This window comes from Schistocerca nitens, chromosome 1 (genome assembly GCF_023898315.1).
Source record: "Schistocerca nitens isolate TAMUIC-IGC-003100 chromosome 1, iqSchNite1.1, whole genome shotgun sequence".
NCBI lineage: Eukaryota > Metazoa > Arthropoda > Insecta > Orthoptera > Acrididae > Schistocerca > Schistocerca nitens.
Window position 1 is genome coordinate 675,105,859 of NC_064614.1, and position 22,914 is coordinate 675,128,772.

The 22,914-nt window shown below is 43.9% G+C and overlaps 1 protein-coding gene across 1 annotated transcript in view; it reads left to right on the forward strand.

Moving 5' to 3' along the window:
- LOC126194807 (uncharacterized) overlaps window positions 1–22,914 on the forward strand; it is a 184,294-nt gene that overhangs the window by 156,016 nt on the left and 5,364 nt on the right. The gene's annotated exons all lie outside the window — the stretch shown is intronic.

Here is a 22,914-nt window from a genome sequence, read left to right on the forward strand (position 1 = left end):
TCGCTGATTCCCTGTTCTGCGTTGTTTCAAATAGTTCGGGTCTGTTTGTCACCAGAAGGTCTAATATGTTATCGCCACGAGTCGGTTCTCTGTTTAACTGCTCAAGGTAGTTTTCAGATAAAGCACTGAAAAAAATTTCACTGTATTGTTTGTCCCTGCCACCCGTTATGAACGTTTGAGCCTCCCAGTCTATATCCGGCAAATTAAAATCTCCACCCAGAACTATAACATGGTGGGGAAATCGACTCGAAATATTTTCCAAATTATCCTTCAGGTGCTCAGCCACAACAGCTGCTGAGCCAGGGGGCCTATAGAGACATCCAGTTACCATGTCTGAGCCTGCTTTAACCGTGACCTTCACACAAATCATTTCACATTTCGGATCTCCATCAATTTCCTTCGATACTATTGCACTTCTTATCGCTATAAACACGCCTCCCCCTTCACTGTCCAGTCTGTCTCTGCGGTATACATTCCAATCTGAGTTTAGGACTTCATTACTGTTTACATCTGGTTTCAGCCATCTTTCTGTCCCTAGTACTATATGGGCGTTGTGACCGTTTATTAATGAGAGCAGTTCTGGGACCTTTCTATAGACGCTCCTGCAGTTTACTATTAGCACATTAATATTGTTATTCCCTGTTGCATTTTGCCTACTCCTACCTTGCCGCGTCTCAGGAGGCGTCTTGTCGGGCCTAGGGAGGGAATTCTCTAACCTAAAAAACCCCATGTGCACTCCACACGTACTCCGGTACCCTTGTAGCCGCTTCCGGCCTGTAGTGCACGCCTGACCTATTCAGGGGGACCCTACATTTCTCCACCCGATAGCGGAGGTCGAGAAATTTGCACCCCAGATCTCCACAGAATCGTCTGAGCCTCTGGTTTAAGCCTTCCACTCGGCTCCAAACCAGAGGACCGCGATCGGTTCTGGGACCGATACTACAAATAGTTAGCTCTGATTCCACTCCTCGAGCGAGGCTTTCCGCCTTCACCAATTCCGCCAACCGCCTGTACGAACTGAGGATGACCTCTGAACCCAGACGGCAGGAGTGATTGGTGCCGACATGAGCAACAATTTGCAGTCGGGTGCACCCAGTGCTCTCTATCGCCGCCGTTAGGACCTCCTCCACATCTCGGATGAGACCACCCGGCAAGCAGACAGAGTGAACACTGGCCTTCTTCCCCGACCTTTCCGCTATTTCCCTAAGGGGCTCCATCACACGCCTAACGTTGGAGCTCCCAATAACTAATAAACCCCTCCCCCCGTGTGCCTGCTCGGACCTTGCTGAAGGAGCAGCCACATGTCCACTCACAGGCAGAGCGGGCGATGCCACACGGCCAGCCTCCACATTTACCCTCCGCCTCGTGCGCCGCGAACGCCGCTGAACCCGCCACTCCCCTTGGGAAGAGGGTGGCCCAACCGCGCCCGGTACCCGCGAAGATGTCTCGCCAGCAGGGACAGTGGGTGAAGCATGTAACACCTGGGGTGTACCTTGCGACGCACCAGACTCCCCACTGCCGCTACACTCCGAGGCAGCAGCCTGAAGACGGCTGACTGCAGCCATCAACACGTTCAGCTGTTCGCGAACAGTGGCCAGCTCCTCCTGCGTCCGTTCACAGCACTCACACATCCTATCCATCCTAAGGAATCTATTTACTGAAGAGAGTTAATCAACTTTTAACTAGACTGCTAATTCTCTAAAGGCGGCTGATTATTGACTAAACTGTGATTGCTAGCCACTTCTTGTAGAAAGCAATGAAAATAGCACTACCTGTCTCTGGACTGTATTGAAAACAAACACTAGCACCACTGGCACTATGGTTGACTAAAGGGACTCTCTATGACTGTATTCAAAACAAACACGAAATCTATGGAACATTATTAATAGCACTCGACAATTAAAGCTTCCTAAAAGCAAAAACACACGGAAGAAGAAGTGACAAGTAAGAAAAATACAGTTAATACTCAAATTAAGGTAGCTCGCTGCACAGCAGACGTGAAGCACACGGCGGTTAGGACGACACTGACACTACTGGCTCTGAGCCTATGGGACTTAACATCTGTGGTCATCAGTCCCCTAGAACTTAGAACTACTTAAACCTAACTAACCTAAGAACACCACACACATCCATACCCGAGGCAGGATTCGAACCTGCGACCGTAGCAGTCGCGCTGTTCCGGACTGAGCGCCTAGAACCGCTAGACCACCGCGGCCGGCAGTCCGTCTCCACTTTGCCCCTCTCTCTGTGCATCTAATCCTCAATCCCCTCTCCGTCCATCTCCTCCTCGCCCTCATCCATCTCGTCCTGCCCCCTGTCCCTGTTCATCTCATCTCTCCATTTTCCTTTCTCCGTCCATCTCCTCCTCTCCCCTTTCTCTATCCGTATCCTCGTCCCTCCATCTGTGCCCATCTCGTCCTTTCCCCTCGTCATCACCTCTCTCCACGTTATCACGTTCACCCCAATAGGATACTCGTGATTCTTACCCTCGCCGTATTTTTTTTCCAATCGTAACTAATACGTGTAACAAACTTGGCTGAAATCATTCCAGGGACTCGGGGTGTTCTTCTTACGCACGCACGTTTCAGATATGTCAGCATGTAACGCAACACTTTTTTTAAAGCAGGGTGATTTTATTCAGGATTCCAATAAACCATGTTATTCCTCATTTTTCGGCTACAAAATCTTATTTTTCAGTATAATATCTGTTCAATACGGCAGCCTTACGCCACCTTACTGTGACGGCCTGTATGCACGGATGGCATCACTCTACTGGTCGACGTCGGATCCAACGTCTCCATGCACCAATAACCTCCCCTTCATTCCGTGGAGTGCATTCTTCATTAGCCGAACAGGTGGAAGTCTGAAGGTGCGAAATCAGGGCTGTGGCGTGGATGAGAATTAACAGTCCAATGAAGTTCAATGAGTTCCCCTCGCGCGCGTAGACTTCTGTGAAGCCTTGTTTTGTCATAGAGAAGAAGGAGTTTGTTTGTATTTTGGTGCTCAAGAAGACGCTGAAGCCGTTTCTTCAGTTTCCTGGGGGCAGTTTGCAGGAGCCACAGTTGTGAGCGGCCGGCTGGCACGCGCAAGATGAAACAGGTTTTGCGCGACCTTGTTTCGATGATGACAGGCGCCTCTCCCAATGACTCACCGTATTTTTGGTCTCTGAAAAGTCTCCATAGACTTTCTGCAATCGTCTATGAATATCTGTAATGCTTCGATTTTCCGCCAAAAGAAACTCAGTGTGTGCTCTCCCTTTGGGAACGCACCTCCGTTGTAGGCGCCATTTTGAAGAATTGTTATAGTGGCACCACGTACCGGAACTTCATAAAACAATAGGGGCTAAAGCGGGAATATTCCATAATGTCCCACAACGAATTCCGTAATCTTTTCAAGTGAAACTTGGCGAGAAAAAATGTGTTACACTTCTTATTGAACGTACATTGTATATTTCACACATATTTAACAAATTTCACACGTATTTGGAAACATATTTCACCCTATCTCTAGCGAATTTCATCCTGTGGTTTCATTTTCACGCCGCTTAATGTTTAGGACGTCGTATGACGTGAACTATGGCCGGCCGGGGTAGCCGAGCGGTTCTAGGCGCTACAGTCTGGAACCGCGTGACCGCTACGGTCGCAAGTTCGAATCCTGCCTCGGGCATGGATGTTTGTGATGTCCTTAGGTTAGTTAGTTAGGTTTAAGTAGTTCTAAGTTCTAGGGGAGTGATGACCTCAGAAGTTAAGTCCCATAGTGCTCAGAGCCATTTGAACCTTTTCTTTTTTTTTTTTTTTTTTTTTTTTTGACGTGGACAATGTTCTGTACGTTAATATAATTTTACAGTTATATTCATTGCTATATTTGAGTGCTGTCTGCAAAATGTGGTTCTAAAGAAGTAGTAAATTTCAACGTCATGCTTCATGCAGCAGTTTTACTGCGTGACCAATGAAAATGCCGTTAAGCTGCAAACTTTTTTCCCTTCAACATTTTGTGCGGCTTGTCAGCTAGAAAGTTTGTAGTAAGTCACTTCGTGCTTCGTGCTATTATTCTCAAATACTGGATGACTTAATTTCGGCTATTCGTAAGTCGTGGACTGCACTGCTTTCTCGCTCCTAACACCTCCTCTTTGATAATATATGGTTCTTACACCCCAAAGCAGTTTCTCTCCAGAAAAGAAGTGATATGTGAACCAAGTTTGGTAGACGTCAGTCCAGTACATCCATTTTTTTTAATATGTATTGATTTATCTATTCAGTCGGTTGAAGGACAAGTTTATCTCGGAAGAGAAACTATGTTAGTACTTTGTAAAACCATATAGCTTGATAAATCCAGAAACAACAAATCATAACAGAGGAGGTTTCTAACTTCAAACAGTGAACTGTTTTTTTAGTATGTATTGATTTATCTATTCAGTCGGTTGAAGGACAAGTTTATCTCGGAAGATAAACTATGTTAGTACTTTGTAAAACCATATAGCTTGATGAGATAAATCCAGAAACAACAAATCATAACAGAGGAGGTTTCTAACTTGAAACAGTGAACTGTTTGCTCCTCTATGACGCAAGCTGAGTTAAACTGGAGCGATCTCACCAAATCACAGATGGATCTGCATTCCCCACTGATCAACTTCACTGCTCCCTGTTTCAAGAAAAATGCCTTAAAACGACTGCACTTCCAAAGGTCCCATCCCCTCTTCTTTCAGAGCCCAATGGTTTTTGTCCTTCAAAGAAGTTTCTCCAGATCGCCGACACTACTCAGTGGCCACTGCGTGATTCTCTGCCTCGACCATTCTCGATAGTCGAAAATATCGCGACACCAGACGGACGTCGTCGACAGGGGAGCGATAATGAAAATGCGAAAGTCAAGCGCGCGAGCCCTGAACTACGTCCTAGTGGAACGTAGTGCTCTTCCCCTACGTATTGACTGTTACTGAAAGCTAGATGTTGTATTTGTGGGACTTTGTCATTGTGAATCCTTTGGAATGAATAGCGGGCTGTCACTTCGTTACATTTCGTTATTGACAGTATTATAATGTGTTAATTGAAGGGTTGAGCCTTGGGGGAGACTTTCTTACTTCATCGTCGACAAACTGTGGGCAGTCACTGATTTTCCGTGCTCCCAAAGTTACGCCAAAAAGTTTACTCAAAATTAAAGAGGATGAATATATGGGAATCCACAGGTCTCGATCTAAGTGGTAGTCACAGAAGATGGCGCAGTCACTAACAATACGCTGTTGATGTTGTGTCAGAATGGTTCCAAATTCGGCAGCTATATTAAAGTTAAATGTTATGCTACAGGTACCTAAATCACAGCGTAATTGTGAATTAATGTAGTTCCTCCAAAACCAGCAATTCGATTAACTACGTCGACCAACTCGCTCCACTGAATACCACTTAAGTAACTGCAATGAGGCAAGCCTCTCATAGTGTATGGACAATTCAACCTAGTGATGTGGCGCAGTCCAGGGCACTGGCCTCAGACTCGGATGGTCTACGGATAAGTTCAATTGCAGGCTATCGCACTTTAGATTTCCATGATTCACCTAAATCGTCTCAGCCAACTTCCCTCAGAATCGGAGTTTCTGTCCTGAGTCTGGTTGTCTCGTCGCCGATGGAGAGTCGGGATCTCATCTTTCCTCCTTTCTTCACATGGGTTTATATCATCGGACTGTTGTCACTTAATATCTGATATCATCCTCTAAAATTAATTTTACAGATTTGGGGACATATTCTCTTCCTGTATTTACTTTAAGTTTACTTATAATATTAATTTGCTTACAGTTTACAACAAACGGTAACTTAAAGTAAGTTTAGAGGGCGTTTTCACACAGAAAAGTTAATGCTTCATTGACAGTATGAACAGTTACACCTGAGCGTAAATGTTGAAGGAGCGGTTGACACCAGAAGTTGAAAGATTGAGAACAGTAGCATATTTTCATATCATTCAGTCGGTAAGAAAAAAGTCTGATGTCTGAGAATCAAGCGCCATGTTTACGGCCCATATTGCAAATAAAGTATTTTTAACTGGCTCTGTAAAAGTTAGTCAAAAACTGCAACAACCAGTTATCTGGTTCAATATCCTCTGTAACACAGCTCTGGAGACATTTAGTTTTAACGTTTGATTTTGTTATGGGAAAATGAACGAGCACTTGCAGCACGGGGGGTTAAGAAATTAAAATGGTATAAGGAAACTGTAACTATCTTTTAAGGGAGAGTGAATTAGTAACATCGAGATGTATAAATAATGATTTGCAGATTGCTGTAGTGCATAATTACACGTATACCTTAAAAACATATTCAGAGAAAACTAATACATTCAAAGGATAAAATGAATGCGGTAAAATAACATTAAAAATTATTGTTTGTTTCGGACACTGTATTCTTATATAGACACTCAGACTCGAAAACAGAAGTGCCCTGAGTTGTTCGTGGATGAAACATACATACACAGGGTGAATCGAAAAGACATTATGTTAAGTCTTAATTTTTAATGTGTGTTATGAAGAAGTGAAGATAGTCAAGCAGTAAAGGGGTTTATTACAAGAAAGTCAGAGTGGTTACGGAACGAGCTAGTATGATCACAAGACTTTTTGAATTCATCACATATCGAAACATGTAACAGGAGGTTCCAGAATCAAAGTTACCTTATTTTTAACAGCCGCGCGGGATTAGCCGAGCGGTCTACGGCGCTGCAGTCATAGACTGTGCGGCTGGTCCCGGCGGAGGTTTGAGTCCTCCCTCGGGCATGGGTGTGTGTGTTTGTCCTTAGGATAATTTAGGTTAAGTAGTGTGTAAACTTAAGGACTGACGACCTTAGCAGTTAAGTCCCATAAGATTTCACACACATTTGAACATTTTTTTAACGAACTGTAAATATCAACAAAGTGCTCTCGCTGTGCTGTTGTTATAGGTAATATACATACATCAAAAAAAGTTTTGTATCACCTCGGTTCCGAGAGTTCCGGAACCTGTACAGAAAATTGGAATAGAGATCAACATAAACATCATTTCAACCACATTTATTGCTTATGAAAACCATAGATTGTATGTTGTACCACCATACAGCGAGACTTCCAGAGGTGGTGGTCTAGACTGCTGTACACACCGGTACCTCTAATACCCAGTAGCACGTTCTCTCGCATGGATCCATGCATTCGTCGTGGCCTACTATCAACAAGTTCATCAAGGCACTGTCGGTCCAGATTGTCCCACTCCTCAACGGCGATTCGGGTTAGATCCCTCAGAGTGGTTGGTGGGTCACGACGTCCATAAACAGCCCTTTTCAAACTATCCCGCGCATGTTCGATAGGGATCATATCTGGAGAACATGCTGGCCATTCTAGTCGAGCGATGTCGTTATGTTGAAGGAAGTCATTCGCAAGATGTGCACGAAGTGGGTGCGAATTGTCGTCATGAAGACGAATGCCTCGCCGAAATGCTGCCGATAAGGTTGCACTATCGGTCGGAGGATGGCATTCACGTATCGCACAGCTGTTACGGCGCCTTCCATGACCACCAACGTTGGCCGCACATAATGCCACAGCAAAACAGCAGGGAACCTCCACCTTTTTGCACTCACTGGCTGTGTGTCTAAGGCGTTCAGACTGACCGGGATTCCTCTAAACACGTCTCCGACGGTTGTCTGGTTGAAGGTATATGTGACATTGGTGAAGAGAACGTGATGGCAATCCTGAGCGGTTCATTCGGCATGTTGTTGGGCCCATCTGTACCGCGCTGAATGGTGTCGCGGTTGCTAAGATAGACCTCGCCATGGACTCAGGAGTGAAGCTGTGCATTATGCAACCTGTTGCAGTTTGAGTCGTAACACGACGTCCCGTGGCTGCACGAGAAGCATTATTCAACATGGGGTCCTTGCTGTCAGGGTTCCTCCGGGCCATAATCCGTAGGTAGCTGTCATCCACTGCAGTAGTAGTCCTTTGGGAACTTGATTGAGGCATGTCACTGACAGTTCCTGTCTCTCTGTAACTCGTCCATATCCGAACAAAATCGCTTTGGTTCACTTCGAGACGCTTGGACACTTGAGAGTCCGTCCTGGCACAAAGTAGCAATGCGGACGCGATCGAACCGCGGTATTGACCGTCTTGGCATGGTTGAACTACAGACAACACGAGCCGTGTACCTTCATCCTGGTGTAATTACTCGAACTGTTCGGCTGTCGGACCCCCTCCGTCTAATAGACGCTGGTTATGCATGGTTGTTTACATTTTTGGGCAGGTTTAGTGACATCTACGAACAGTCAAAGGGATTGTGTCTGTGATTCAATATCCAGAGTCAACGTCTATCTTCAGGAGTTCTGGGAACTGTGATGATGCAAAACTTTTTCTGGTGTGTACAGATAAGGGTCTTATTTCACGTCATCTGCGTCCCAGCTATTCTGCCAGCGTAACGTCATCGAAATATGACCGACATCCTGTATTTCAACCAGTATCTAATTCAAAGACGAATTGATTGGTCAGAAACTGTAAGATGAAAATGGAGACAGCAGCATGTGGTACCACCCCATAGGTGTCGCAATCCAGACAAGACTTAACACTGGTGCAGTTCACGTACACTGTCTATCACACGCGCCGTTATTCGGGACTCAAGGGCCGCATTGGAGAGCCTGGTACCCACCAGCGACCGCCGTTGACACAATTCGTCGTCATAGGTCACGAGACAAATTCAAAAGCAGGAGTTTAAAGTTTTTAGTGAGTGGAGTAAAACGTTAATTTTATGCCTGCTTTTATCTTTTACTTAATATATTTTAGGATAAACGTGTATTTGAGGTACTTTTTTAACAGTCTACATGCAGAACTACTCTTTGCGTATAAAACACGTAGTGGAGGCAACAAGGTTCCACTACACGTTTCTTTAATTCGCAATTTTTTTTTCTATGCTGCCGGCGATTTATTACACGATTACATTACAGTCACTGGAGACAGTTACTGCCATAAAATACTTATGAGTATGCGTTCAGAGCCATTTAAAATGAAACGAACATATATTGCTAATCGAATGAAAGACAGGTTCCACACTGAGATTGGTTGGAAGAATCCTCAGTAAACGTCGTTCGTCAACAAAGGAGGTAGATTATGGAATCCTCGTTTGACCAGCACTATAATATTCCTCGTAAGTATGGGATCCTTACGATCAGATGACTATCAGTTTGACTTCAGGAAAGGCGAAGCCACCAGAGAGGCAATTCGGACGTTGCGATTGATAACGGAAACAAGGATAAAGCACATATCAAGACACGTTGATAGAATTTGTCGACCTGGCAAAAGCGTTCAACAATATAAAATAGTGCAAAATGTTCGAAATTCTGAGAAAAATATGATAACGTAGAGGGAGAGACGTGAAATATTCAATATGTACAAGAGCCAACAGCGAGGAAATAACAACGGTGGACGACCAAGAAAGAAGTGCTCGGATTAAAAAGTGGCCGGCCGTTGTGATCGAGTGGTTCTAGGCGCTTCAGTCCGGAACGGCGCTGCTGCTACGGTCGCAGGTTCGAATCCTGCCTCGGGCATGGATGCGTGTGATGTCCTTAGGTTAGTTATGTTTAAGTAGTTCTAAGTCTAGGGGACTGATGACCTCAGATGTTTAGTCCCATAGTGCTCAGAGCCATTTGAACCATTAAATAGTGTGTCAGACGGGGCTGCATACTTTCGCCCCTGCTCTTCAATCTGTACTTCGAAGAAGCAATGATGGAAATAAAAGAAAGTCGAAGAGTGAAATTAAAATTCAAGGTGAAAGGATATAAATGGTACGATGGGCTGATACAATCCTGATAAAAAGTGAAGAAGAACTGCAGGATCTGCTGAATGGGATGAAGTGAACTGAGTGAAATGAATGAACGGAATGAAATGCTAATGAGTACAGAATGTGGATTGAGAGTAAATCGAAGAAAGACGAAAGTAATGAGAAGTAGCACAAAAACGAAAACCGAGAAATTTAACATCAGGACTGATGATCACTAGATGAAGTTAAGAAATCCTACTGCCCAGGCAGCAAAATAACCATTGACGGCTGGAGCAAGGGGAACATCAAAAGCAGACCAGCACAAGCAAAAACGGCATTACTGGCCAAGAGAAGAAGCAAAAATAGGCCTTAATTTGAGGAAGTAATTTCTGATAATGTACGTCTAAAGCACAGCATTCTATGGTAGTGAAGCATGGACTGTGCGGAAACAGGAACAGGAGAGAATCGAAGAATTTGAGATGGGGTGCTACAGACGAATGTTGAAAATTAGGTTGACTGGTAACGTAAGGGGTGAGGAGATTCTGCGCAGAATCCGCAATGAAAGGAATATGTGTGAAACACTAAGAACGAGAAGGGACAGGATGATAGAGCATAAGGCATCAGGGAACGACTTCCATGGTACTAGAGGGAGCTGTAGAGGAAGACATAGACTGGAATACATCCAGCAAATAATTGAGGGTGTAGGTAGCGAGTGTTACTCTGTGACGAAGTGTTTGGCACAGGAGAGGAATTCGTTGAGGGTCGCATCAACAAAATCCACTCTCGGACGCTGCATGAGAGACGTTCTGCATCGAAGTTTGGTCTACTGTTAAAGCTCTAAGAGCATTCGTTCCTAGAAGAGCAAACAAATATTATACTTCCCTCTATGTATATTTCCCTAAATGGTCATGAAGATAAAACTACAGACATTCGGAGGCTTACCGGCAAACGTTCTTCCCACTCGATGGCTTTCCGAGTACAGATGTTGATGAATTTTCGCTGTGGTGCTGCCACGTTCCTCATTTTATATCAAGTTGCTACGTATAATTTCGGCCAGAAAGTTATCGTGGCACATAAGGATTGCGCTGCTTTTTTGAAAATTGTCTTATTTTGGATGTAGTACTTTATGTCAACGTACTTTTCTGGACACCCATCCCTGAACTGGGAATCTGGAAGCCCAATGAACGTCATAACCTAGTCCGGTAACACGAATTGTTTGCAGTCAAGAACTTCTATTAAATGTTAGAATATATGGAAATCGAGAGGATGACACATATACTAAAAGAGATCAGGCAAAGTGAAGGAATCAGTAACTGCCGCTACAAACCGGAAGAAGTTCACCACATCAGAACCACTGCAGGCAGCAGATCGGACGACCATCTACGAAGACGCGACCTTAGGCGGGTCGCGTTGTCCATAGTCCGCTGGAATCTCAGTAAAACGATCGAGTACCCATCTCCTCAACGCCCAAGCTAGGAGTCAAAGGATTATTGGTCCTACGTTCCATTTAAAATAGGTGGATATAGTATCGCAGACAGAGAGACAGACAGATAACTAAAGCTACAGTCCTATATAATCCAATAGGAAAGAGAAACTTTGACCGTCCTTAAAGACATGGTGTGAATAATTATCAGGTGCAGCAGGCCTCGTAGAAAAGTCTCTGAAGGTGATGATGACGGTGACAAGGTTCCTTTCAGGTCATAGACGTGGTACCTTCAGAAGATTATACGACAATTTGAGGATGATATCTCGATTGTACTTGTTTTCTTGTAACATTTAACCGAATGGCGTCTGCAACACGAGTATTAGAAAATTAGTTGTACATACGTGTCGGTTTTAGCAAATTGAAAAGCGACTAGTACATATGCGGAACAGAAATACACAAGATAAGAACAGAAATATAAACAAGTTGAATTACTAAGCTGTTGGTTACAATATTTCGTCAGTTACAAGACGTATGAAGGATTTGACGCCTGGAAATGTTGACCCGCATTAGTGGTGAGTTACTCGTTCCACTTGCTGCACTTACGATCAAAAATTAGAAGGAGACTGGATCAGGTGAAGAGAGACAAACACCATCGGCGACACGAGGGTTATTTTGAGTCACATTCTGTTTCCACAACACCACGACGTGCTGCCGTCGCGCAGAGAAATTAAACTGTCGACAGTTTACGTCAAGCGCACAAACTCGCCAGTTAAAAATAGTATGAAACTAGTAACGGGTCCTCTGTTTTCCGGAAGTTACTTGTTTGACTTAGGATGTAATGAACTGTACTCTTGTGCAACAGAATGAACTAACGGCTCGTGCCACAGCACGAAACACAGCTGACACACATTGGCATTGCTAAGAATGTGCCGAAAGATCAACCAATATGCTTCATGTTTTCTTTATTTATTGACCCTGCCCTGTTAATAATGTCAAGCCGGTCCCTATTATATATACATGGTGAAGAAAAGTACCTCACGTGGAGGTCGGCATGCGATTTCTCATCCAGATTCAAGACAAGAGATTATCTACAAAAAACAGATAGGATGCGTTTGATTCATTTTAAAAACACATGTATAAAATAGGAGCTGACACACTGGCGTATCATGCAACACATCGTAACGAACAAAAGAACTTGCAACACGCCACAATGACGTACTAGACGTCGTTGCTCACTAAATAGACTGCTAGGACGCCAAACACCCTTCTACGATGAAACTGTGGTTCGATTCCTCGTCAGAATCCTTTTTTATTATTTGGACGTCGGTTCCCCAGTTATCGTCGTTTTTAAGCAGGACATCATTTTGTTACGTAACAAAAAAAAAAATGGTTCAAATGGCTCTGAGCACTATGGGACTCAACATCTTAGGTCATAAGTCCCCTAGAACTTAGAACTACTTAAACCTAACTAACCTAAGGACATCACACACACCCATGCCCGAGGCAGGATTCGAACCTGCGACCGTAGCAGTCCCGCGGTTCCGGACTGCAGCGCCAGAACCGCACGGACACCGCGGCCGGCTGTTACGTAACAGTGGTCACATGACATAGCAGTGGGATCTATTAAACTGCTTTGTTGTGTCTACTAACCGTGCAGTGCACAACCATAACTGGTCAAACGAGTTCATGTACGGCAGCTTCCCGATGGAGTAGATAAGTGATGGATCCGTAGATATGCTTTTAGTGCTGCGTACATCCGAATGCCAAGTTGCTACTCGTGCGTCTGTTGCACTTGCACGGTACCCTCAAAGGCGCCATTCCGATAAAAATGTTTTTCGTAGCTCGTACCAAAGCCTACGTGAAACTGGTAAACTTCGTCCACAAGTAACGGACAGAGGTCATCGAAGGACCGGACATTCTATGAACAGAGGACGCGATTCTTGAAACTGCTCACAAATCACTGCGGTGAAGTACTCGTGATGTTGCAAGGCAGGTCAAGATATCTCAAACACTGGTTGTTGAAGTGTTTCACGATTAAGAACTGCTTACATATCATAAGGCGATAACTCAACTGCCGGCCGGGGTGGCCGAGCGGTTCTAGGCGCTACAGTCTGGAACCACGCGACCGCTACGTGCACAGGTTCGAATCCTGGCTCGGGCATGGATGTTTGTGATGTCCATAGGTTAGTTAGGTTTAAGTAGTTCTAAGTTCTAGGGGACTGATGACCTCAGAAGTTAAGTCCCATAGAGTTCAGAGCCATTTGAACCATTGTTAACTCAACCAGAAGATCACATTAGAGGAGTACAGTTTTGTGAATTGCTTTTGCACGAGGAAGAAGACAACGATCATTTTATAAATAACGTGATACTGACTGACAAATCTAGCTTCAATCGTGAAGGTGTTTTCAACCTTCACAACAACTGTTATTTGTCGAAACACAACTCTCATGAACACTGCTTTCACGCTGCTTTGGCATAAGCCTGTGGCCTGTAATGGTGGGAAGAGTGCTTTGTGCCGTTAACAACTGCCCGAAAATTTGAATGCCCCCGAAGCATCGTACGTTTCTTTGTAATACTTTTGCACACACTTAACAATACGTTTCACTTTGTGTTCGGCAACAGTTATGGTTTCAGCATAATAGTGCACTGTCATACGAGGGCAGTTCAATAAGTAATGCAACACATTTTTTTTCTGAAACAGGGGTTGTTTTATTCAGCATTGAAATACACCAGGTTATTCCCCAATCTTTTAGCTACACAACACTATTTTTCAACGTAATCTCCATTCAATGCTACGGCCTTACGCCACCTTGAAATGAGGGCCTGTATGCCTGCACGGTACCATTCCACTGGTCGATGTCGGAGCCAACGTCGTACTGCATCAATAACTTCTTCATCATCCGCGTAGTGCCTCCCACGGATTGCGTCCTTCATTGGGCCAAACATATGGAAATCCGACGGTGCGAGATCGGGGCTGTAGGGTGCATGAGGAAGAACAGTCCACTGAAGTTCTGTGAGCTCCTCTTGGGTGCGAAGACTTGTGTGAGGTCTTGCGTTGTAATGAAGAAGGAGAAGTTCGTTCTGATTTTTGTGCCTACGAACACGCTGAAGTCGTTTCTTCAATTTCTGAAGAGTAGCACAATACACTTCAGAGTTGATCGTTTGACCATGGGGAAGGACATCGAACAGAATAACCCCTTCAGCGTCCCAGAAGACTGTAACCATGACTTTACCGGCTGAGGATATGGCTTTAAACTTTTTCTTGGTAGGGGAGTGGGTGTGGCGCCACTCCATTGATTGCCGTTTTGTTTCAGGTTCGAAGTGATGAACCCATGTTTCATCGCCTGTAACAATCTTTGACAAGAAATTGTCACCCTCAGCCACATGACGAGCAAGCAATTCCGCACAGATGGTTCTCCTTTGCTCTTTATGGTGTTCGGTTAGACAACGAGGGACCCAGCGGGAACAAACCTTTGAATATCCCAACTGGTGAACAATTGTGACAGCACTACCAACAGAGATGTCAAGTTGAGCACTGAGTTGTTTGATGGTGATCCGTCGATCATCTCGAACGAGTGTGTTTGCACGCTCCGCCATTGCAGGAGTCACAGCTGTGCACGGCCGGCCCGCAGGCGGGAGATCAGACAGTCTTGCTTGACCTTGCGGCGATGATGACACACGCTTTGCCCAACGACTCACCGTGCATTTGTCCACTGCCAGATCACCGTAGACATTCTGCAAGCGCCTATGAATATCTGAGTTGCCCTGGTTTTCCGCCAAAAGAAACCCGATCACTGCCCGTTGTTTGCAACGCACATCCGTTACAGACGCCATTTTAACAGCTCCGTACAGCGCTGCCACCTGTCGGAAGTCAATGAAACTATACGAGACGAAGCGGAAATGTTTGAAAATATTCCACAAGAAATTTCCGGTTTTTTCAACCAAAATTGGCCGAGAAAAAAAATGTGTTGCATTACTTATTGAACTGCCCTCGTACTTTGGAGTGAATGTGCGTAACTATTTAAATGAAGCGTTTCCTGTGGGACAGACTGGTCGTAGAGGACTAATGTTCTGGCCTGCAATTTCCCAGGATCTCAGTCCACTAGATTCGGCAATAGAAGATGCAAAATATGCTCCAGCCAGTGACGAAGTGTTCGCAAATGTAACGTGGCCGCTTTGAACATCTTATCTAAAGTGCATTTTGCTCGTACGTGTAGGTACCGGTTGCGATAAGTCTGAACGTTAAACATTGTGCGACCTATTGTGTTTTTTGAACCTCACTGGATACAGATGATGTTACTGTGCCCACTGCTATTTTCTGTTGGCTTCATATGTGTCATGGAAGAAATAATTTCATGTTATGTCTTAATTTTTAAATAAAAATAATAGTAACAGAAAAAGTACTAAGATATCGCATTATGGAGTTGTAAATTGAATACAATTTGATGCTGTAATTGCGAAAAAAGATCTTACTAACATGACTGGAACATCAGCGGGTATGCATAGCGTTCTCCAAGGCATTGCCTCGTCTGGCTGAGCTATTGAAACAGTTCCATCTCGGCGCAAAGTTAACGCTAAGTGTTCTTGGCCATACTAAATGGCTCTGAGCACTATGCGACTTAACTTCTGAGGTCATCAGTGGCCAGAACGTAGAACTAATTAAACCTAACTAACGTAAGGACATCACACACATCCATGCCCGAGGCAGGATTCGAACCTGCGACCGTAGCGGTCGCTCGGTTCCAGAATGTAGCGCCTAGAACCGCACGGCCACTCCGGCCGGCTCTTGGCCATACTGCTCGCAGATACAGTACTGCCAGAGCAACGTTTTTTAAATGACATTTCTATTCAACCTGTTGACGGGACTAGGTTTGGCTACGTACACTGTTACCTTGAGCTGGAACGAGGAATCGCATGCCGACAGCCAAGTGCAACAGTTTTTCTTCGCCATATACACATGTGTATAATGACGCATGATGAACCCAAGTCACTTCTCTTGGCATAGTGGGTTGAAATATTACGAGAACAGAATTTTTTAATGCACTTACATGTTCTGAGAGACATCAGAAAACTTTACAGTAGCCTAAAAAACAGAAAAATCCTACATAGTTGTGGTGGAATAATATAAATCCGAATGTCCACAAATTTCTCCCTCTAGAATAAATTACAAGCAGGTTTAACAAACCATTTTAACAACAATCAATTCCTTTAGGAGTATACAAATCAAAAACAGTAATTTCGCCTCTTTCTACATTTAACAAAAGGGGAGAACAATTCAAACTACTTTCGTAAAATAATTAGTTAATCTAAAATACTACTTATCTACATTTCTATGGTTTCATCGTGTTATCTTAACCCAACATCCGTCGCAACATACTAGCTTTAAATCTCAAAGTCAGATTGGAAGTGACGGGGGATTTCAGGTCATTCGCCCTGGCACGCTAGCGGCTATGTGTGGTGAAGAGATGGCGACAGGGGTCAAACTGAAATTTCTTAGAGAACTGTGGTGGAAGATAGCAAAAGGTGACTTACATATCAGGGTAAGAATAAATATGGAAATGAGTCCCTGGGTTGGCTTTTGATCTGCTTTTAATGCTTTCTCACGTGTTTGCAGAAAATGCTTAAGAACGCAGACACTGATTTATAGCTTGAGTCCTGCAGGTCGGTCTCGACAAAGTATTTTCGCATCCGGGGGAGAAAGTTGGTGATTGGAATTAAGTGAGAAGATTCCGTAGCAACGAAAAGCGCCTTTCTTTTAACGATTTCCATCCCATATCCTGTATCATTTCTGTGACACTCTTTCCCATATTTCGCGATAATACTAAACGTGCTGCCTTTCTTTGAACTTTTTCGGTGTACTCCGCCAGTCCTATCTGGTGAGGATCCCACACCGCGCATTATGGATGCTCCAGTTACCGGACCAAATAGCCACGCTGGCCTATAACTCTGTTACAATCAGCACACACACACAGTAAAACCTAAACATGATTTTTAAACCGTGAATCACGCAAGAAAGTAATCACTATTATTCTAATCGAATCCATGGTTCAACTGCACCGCAAAATGGAAAAGACAACCGGATATTGGTACATTGCAAATGTTCAAAACAAACCACTAACCACAGTTTAGAGGTACATTCAGACAAGTTTCACAAGTCCTTTTTAGTGTACAAGCTTGATTGAGTAATTCTTGTCGTGCATATTGTTTCTGCTGTCATCTGGTAATCAAAGAGGCAGTGGTTCCGAAATTCGTCGTACGGAATTACGCTTTTGGCTACAATTCTCTGCTCTGCACGTCGATTGATTGCCTCTGCGTATTGCGTTTTCGGACACTAAAAATAACTGTGAACGAAATGCGAGCCAGTAAGGTCTAGTATATTCCAGATGCTACTACGAGCTGAAGAGACTATCTCAGGAGAGCAAGCCAAGGGAGGCAGCACCAACCGGCACCACCCCTCCCCCGTTCAGGAAAAAAAATTATATAAACTTTCAAGCGGTAATGATAGGACGATAGATCATTATTGTCAGTGAAACGCGAGGCAGCTATACTGGAAGAAGGTAAAGAGTCAGACTTTGATGTTCTACAACTAATTATAAAATTAAAGATGTATACACACATTTACCAATAATACCGAACCATGAAGTACAGCGTTTAAGATTGAGGTATGCTGGAAGCCTAATTGTCGCTTCCATCATTTTCCCCAACTCGCTCACGGCCAACAGAAAAATGATTCAGTCACTTGCCCATCGTCATCTCCACCTGAGCTCCAATATTAGTGCCTTATACGAGTGCACTGGCATCCCGTCTTCAGTTAGTTAGACACAAAGATCTTGATACAGAAAAACCAACAAAGGTTATTGTCATCTTCAATGACTGTACATAATCTAAACAGAAGCGACACTATTTATACAGTGCTAGCACCCTTACAGCGGAACTTAGAGGCCGCTGCTGGGTATCAATAGAACTTATAACCAAATTCACGATAGCTGAGACATATTTGGAACATTTTCCATTGTTGTGTGTAGTCATTCTTTATGCATTTACAGACAAGTAAAACACGCAGACGGAAAAAATCGGTACACCGTGAAAGAGCTGTTCGACATAAGCGCATGTTGGTAGGCCTGTTTATATATCTGAAATGTGGTGTCTATTCAGATTTCTAGCCAGCAGGATAAGAGTGGCGCTAGTAGCGCCACTATGAGGATACAAATGAGGTTCGCCTTAAATACTCGCTTCGTGACTGTCAGTTACCTTTGAGACTGGACTTGGTGAGGATGTTGGGCAAGAATGGCTTCATGGCGTCAGAGGTGCCATTATCAGCACTTCAGTCTGTTAAAACGGCGTCTGGCTATTCGAACTATGAGATTCTGGACGTTCCTTCTGCGATATTACAGAAAGATTTGGCAGGAATGTAGCCACTGTACATGATTGTAGGCAGAGTAGTCATAAGAATGCTGAGTCGCAAGAAGACGACGCAAGAAGGCTCTGGACGGCCACGTGACAGAATCGAGAGGGAAGACCATCGTTTTCGGCCTGTGGCTCTGGACCATCTTACTGCGTCTGAACATCAACCTAAGCAGCAGTTGGCATCTCAGTAGCATAATGAATGTGACAAATCGGTTACTACTTCAAGGACAGCTCCGAGCTACTTGCCCTGTAGTGTGCATTCCATTGAACCCAAACCACCGCCATCTGCGACTTCAGTGGTGTGAAGCGAGAGCTCTTTGGAGGGCACGGTGGAGGACTGTTGTATTTTCTGATGAAATCTAGAACTGCCGCGGTACCAGTGACGGCCGTGAGTTGATTAGTAAAAGACCAGTTGAGGGCCTGCAACTAATTTGTCTGCATCCTAGACACAATGGACCTTCGCGTGGAGCTGTGGTCGTGGGTGGGATTTGTGTTACAGCAGGAGCACTCTCCTGTTTATCTCACTCACACAGGAAATGTATATATCAGTGTTGTGATTCGACCTATTCTGCTGCCATTTATGAATGGAATTCTAAGGTGTGTGTCCAATAGGATGACGCCGACCAATATATTGCTGTTACAACCCAACATGTTCTACACAATGTCGACATTTACATTGGCTTGCTCGACCGCCAGATCTGTCTTCAATCGAGCACATATGGGACATCATGAAGTAATAACTTCAGCGTCATCCGCAAAAAGCATTTATCCCTGTACTGAACAACCGTGTGTACAGGCATGGAACTCCATCCCACAAACTGTAAGACAATGCATGCACTTTTCCATGCTTGTATTCAATACTGGTTATTAATATACCACATTTCACATTAGCAATGATCTTGCAATGTTTATCACTTACGTATGTTGCCTAGAAAAATGTATTCCTTGAAGTTTACTACTCTAAAGTAATTATTTTTTGGTGTTCCGGCTTTTTTCCATCGGCGTTGAATGTTTAGGCTCTTGGTTCCGGTACCATACTGGTTTTGGTTTATGTACAACAGCTATAACGTTGAATCTCTGGTAGAGTGCGAGACCAATCAAGGCCGATACACTCGACACAAATTTAAAATGAAAATTCGTGCAAAGACTAATCACCCTTGTGCAGCTTCTTTGGGTGTATTTCCATGCCGCCGATATTAACATGAGATCGGCCTGAGAAGGCGGCGCACATACCATCTAATCTTCCTTACTTAGCAAGGAAAACGTGCTGTGTCGTAAGTCTGGTATTGCTTTTCCATTGAATGTATTCCAGTCAGACTTTGACTGCATCTCATTCCTCCGTTCTGTTCATCTGTTCAGAGAAATTAAATGAAACACTATCTTCACACAAAAAGACTTTTGTTTAATTTGAATATCTTCCATCAATCATCGATGTCTATTCTTTTCGTACGGCTAAGTGAGAACATCTCGAGACAGTTCTTCTCTTAAAGGAGTGGCATTAACATTTTAGAAGAGTCGCAGGACTATATTGAATAATACAATAAAATAACTATTGTGGGAATCATACGAAATACGATTATTGTTGGAGACGGTGTCATGGAGCTGGAACCGCTCTGGGACGGAATGAAGGTAGATTGCTGCCATTTCGTACGGTTGCCGCTACAAAAACAGCTAGATCTCCACCCACCGTCTCCAGATTTACATCAATGACAGACAATGGTCATGAAATATGGATAAAATCTGTACATATATAAATTTAGAGTGGAATAATTAGATCACGACTAAGCTCTTACAAAAATAAAAGTATATCTAATGGTAATATAAGAAAATTTCACGTAAAAAATAATAGTTAAATGTACAACTGAGGCTGGATGTAGACACCAAGTGCCCTCTACGGGGGCTTGTGCAAAACGTAAATAAAGCAAAGATTACTCGAAATTGACGCCACCAGTAACCAAGGTATCGATATAAACAACGATACGTTCTGACTATCAGTCAAAATATAACAGTTTACCTCGAAACATAATATGAGGCATATTAGCAAGTCCAGCAGATATAGATTATTAAAAGATTGGCTCCGAGCAAATACGTGCAATTTATAACAATCATGATAGTATCAACCTGTCAAATCTTTCAAATGTATATAATTATTGACCGTTACAATACTTAGCATAACGTTGTACATCGGTGAAACGTACATCGTATACTAAGTAGAGCGTAAAGAAAATGAAAGCCAGTGCATAATAATTGCGTGTATGTAGTAACATTAAAGTAGTTAAAGCATAAAATATGAGCTTAACTCATTATATGGAAGACATAAGGCTAATTGCATTATGAGCATACAGTGTAAACGATGCTGAAAGATTTATCCGACTAAGACAGCACACCAAGTCATCGGTGGGAGAACACCAGGATTAGTGCGGCAAAAAGATGGATTTTGGAGAAGCACGCGTACTGGCGAAACAGCCTCTTCCTTTCAGGAGGAAGATTAGGGAGCCAATAGAAATAGCCAAGTGACCGGCCAATATGAACAGAGAAGACGGGTACCGACTTTCGACTTCTTGGCTACGGGACGATAGCTCACGTGAAGCAACACATACATGCGCGCGGGAGACCGCAGCGGCCGCACGTACATGGAGTAGTGGTGCGCCTCGGCCTGAGCTAGAAAGCAGGAAAACAACGCCACGTCAAAACTGCCGCCTGGTTTCCCATTCGCTGATTTCCACCAATCACAAGCAGTAACGAAAACACCAATCAAAACGTCAGGTTTCTACCAATCAAAAGAAATAACAAAAACATCAATAAAGATTTCTAACATCACCCCCCTTCATTCTAAACAGCCTATCAGAATTAGGTAACAGCCATGTCTGCAGGTATAGAAGAAACAAAATTTTCTCATTTAGCAGTAAACAAAAAACACCCCGAAGAAGGTAACTTGCAACAGGGACCGAAGCGTTGATAGTATTATATATGTTGACAATGCTGCCACAAACCCAGAAAAATTTTATTGAAAGTTCCACTTGGTGTTCCGCGGCAACTACGGTTTCGGCATGATGATTCAGCGCCACACTTTGTAATGAATGTGCGTAAATTGCTAAATGAGATGTTTTCACGGAAACGGACTGATAGTCGAGATCCTCTGTTCATAGCTCCAAGTTTCTCGGACTTTAATTCATTCAATTTTATTTGTGCGGACACTCAAAGGAATAAGTTTGTGTTGTTCTAACCACGGATGTACATGACCTGATAGCTAGGACGCATGTCGTTTCGGCAATGGTGGATGCAGTTGTTTTGCGCCTGGGGTTCAGAACAGCATCATCTAGAGAGTGGCAAAGTGTTTTCAAATGCAGTGTGGTCGCTTTGAACATCTTATGTAATGTGAAAGTCGCTTGTACGCACCGGCCCAGTAACAGTTAGCCTGGACGTCGGGCTGGTTCCCCTTATTCCGCCTCAACTGCACTATGTCGGCGATTGCTGCGCGAACAAGTTCCCCACGTACGCGTACACCACCATTACTCTACCACGCAAACATGGAGGCTACACTCGTCTGGTTTGAGACGTTCGGGGTGGGGGGTGGGGGGGGGGGGGGGGTGTTCCACCGGGGACCGAACAGCAAAACAACCCTGAAAGAGTGGTTCGGTGTGGGGTGGCGGAGGGGTGAAACGGACTGCGGTAGTCGTCGTGGGGTTGTGGACCACTGTGGCTGCTGCGGGGACGGAGCCTCTCCGTCGTTTCTAGGTTCCCGGTTAACATACAACCCTGGACATCAGATGTTCAGAATGGGATTATTGTGCATAGCATAATGTCCTACCTAGTATAGCCTACCCATTTATTTTTTGGACCTCGTTTGATACAGACACGATGTTATTGTATTCACCGTACTCGTTGCATAAAATATTAGTACGGAACGGGCCTCAGCTCGTCAGATAGCAGACTTTTGTAATTTTATGTTACTACCCTTCCTGTAAGTTATGTTCATTAATGTCAAGCACCCCAGTTTGACCAGTCAAATGCTGTAGCTGTAATCTTTAACATTGTTGCTGTCATTTCTTTTGTTATGTTTGACTGTCCTACATCCTTGTTAGTACTTCTTAAATTGGTGCATTTTATTCGTTTAAATTAACTAATTATCAATTGGTTTAAACGAAGAACTTTTGGACTGACTGCCTGTAACATTTCTATTTTATTATTGTTTTTGGCACCTGTGCAATAAATGGTTGTTGCTGTATATCCTATAGTATTTACGTGCATTAGTGTCAGACCTGGTAAGTTGAAGGTTTCAGTCTCTATTTGCGTCTGAATAGGAAAGGCGAAGTGTCTGTTTAGGACAGTTTCGCG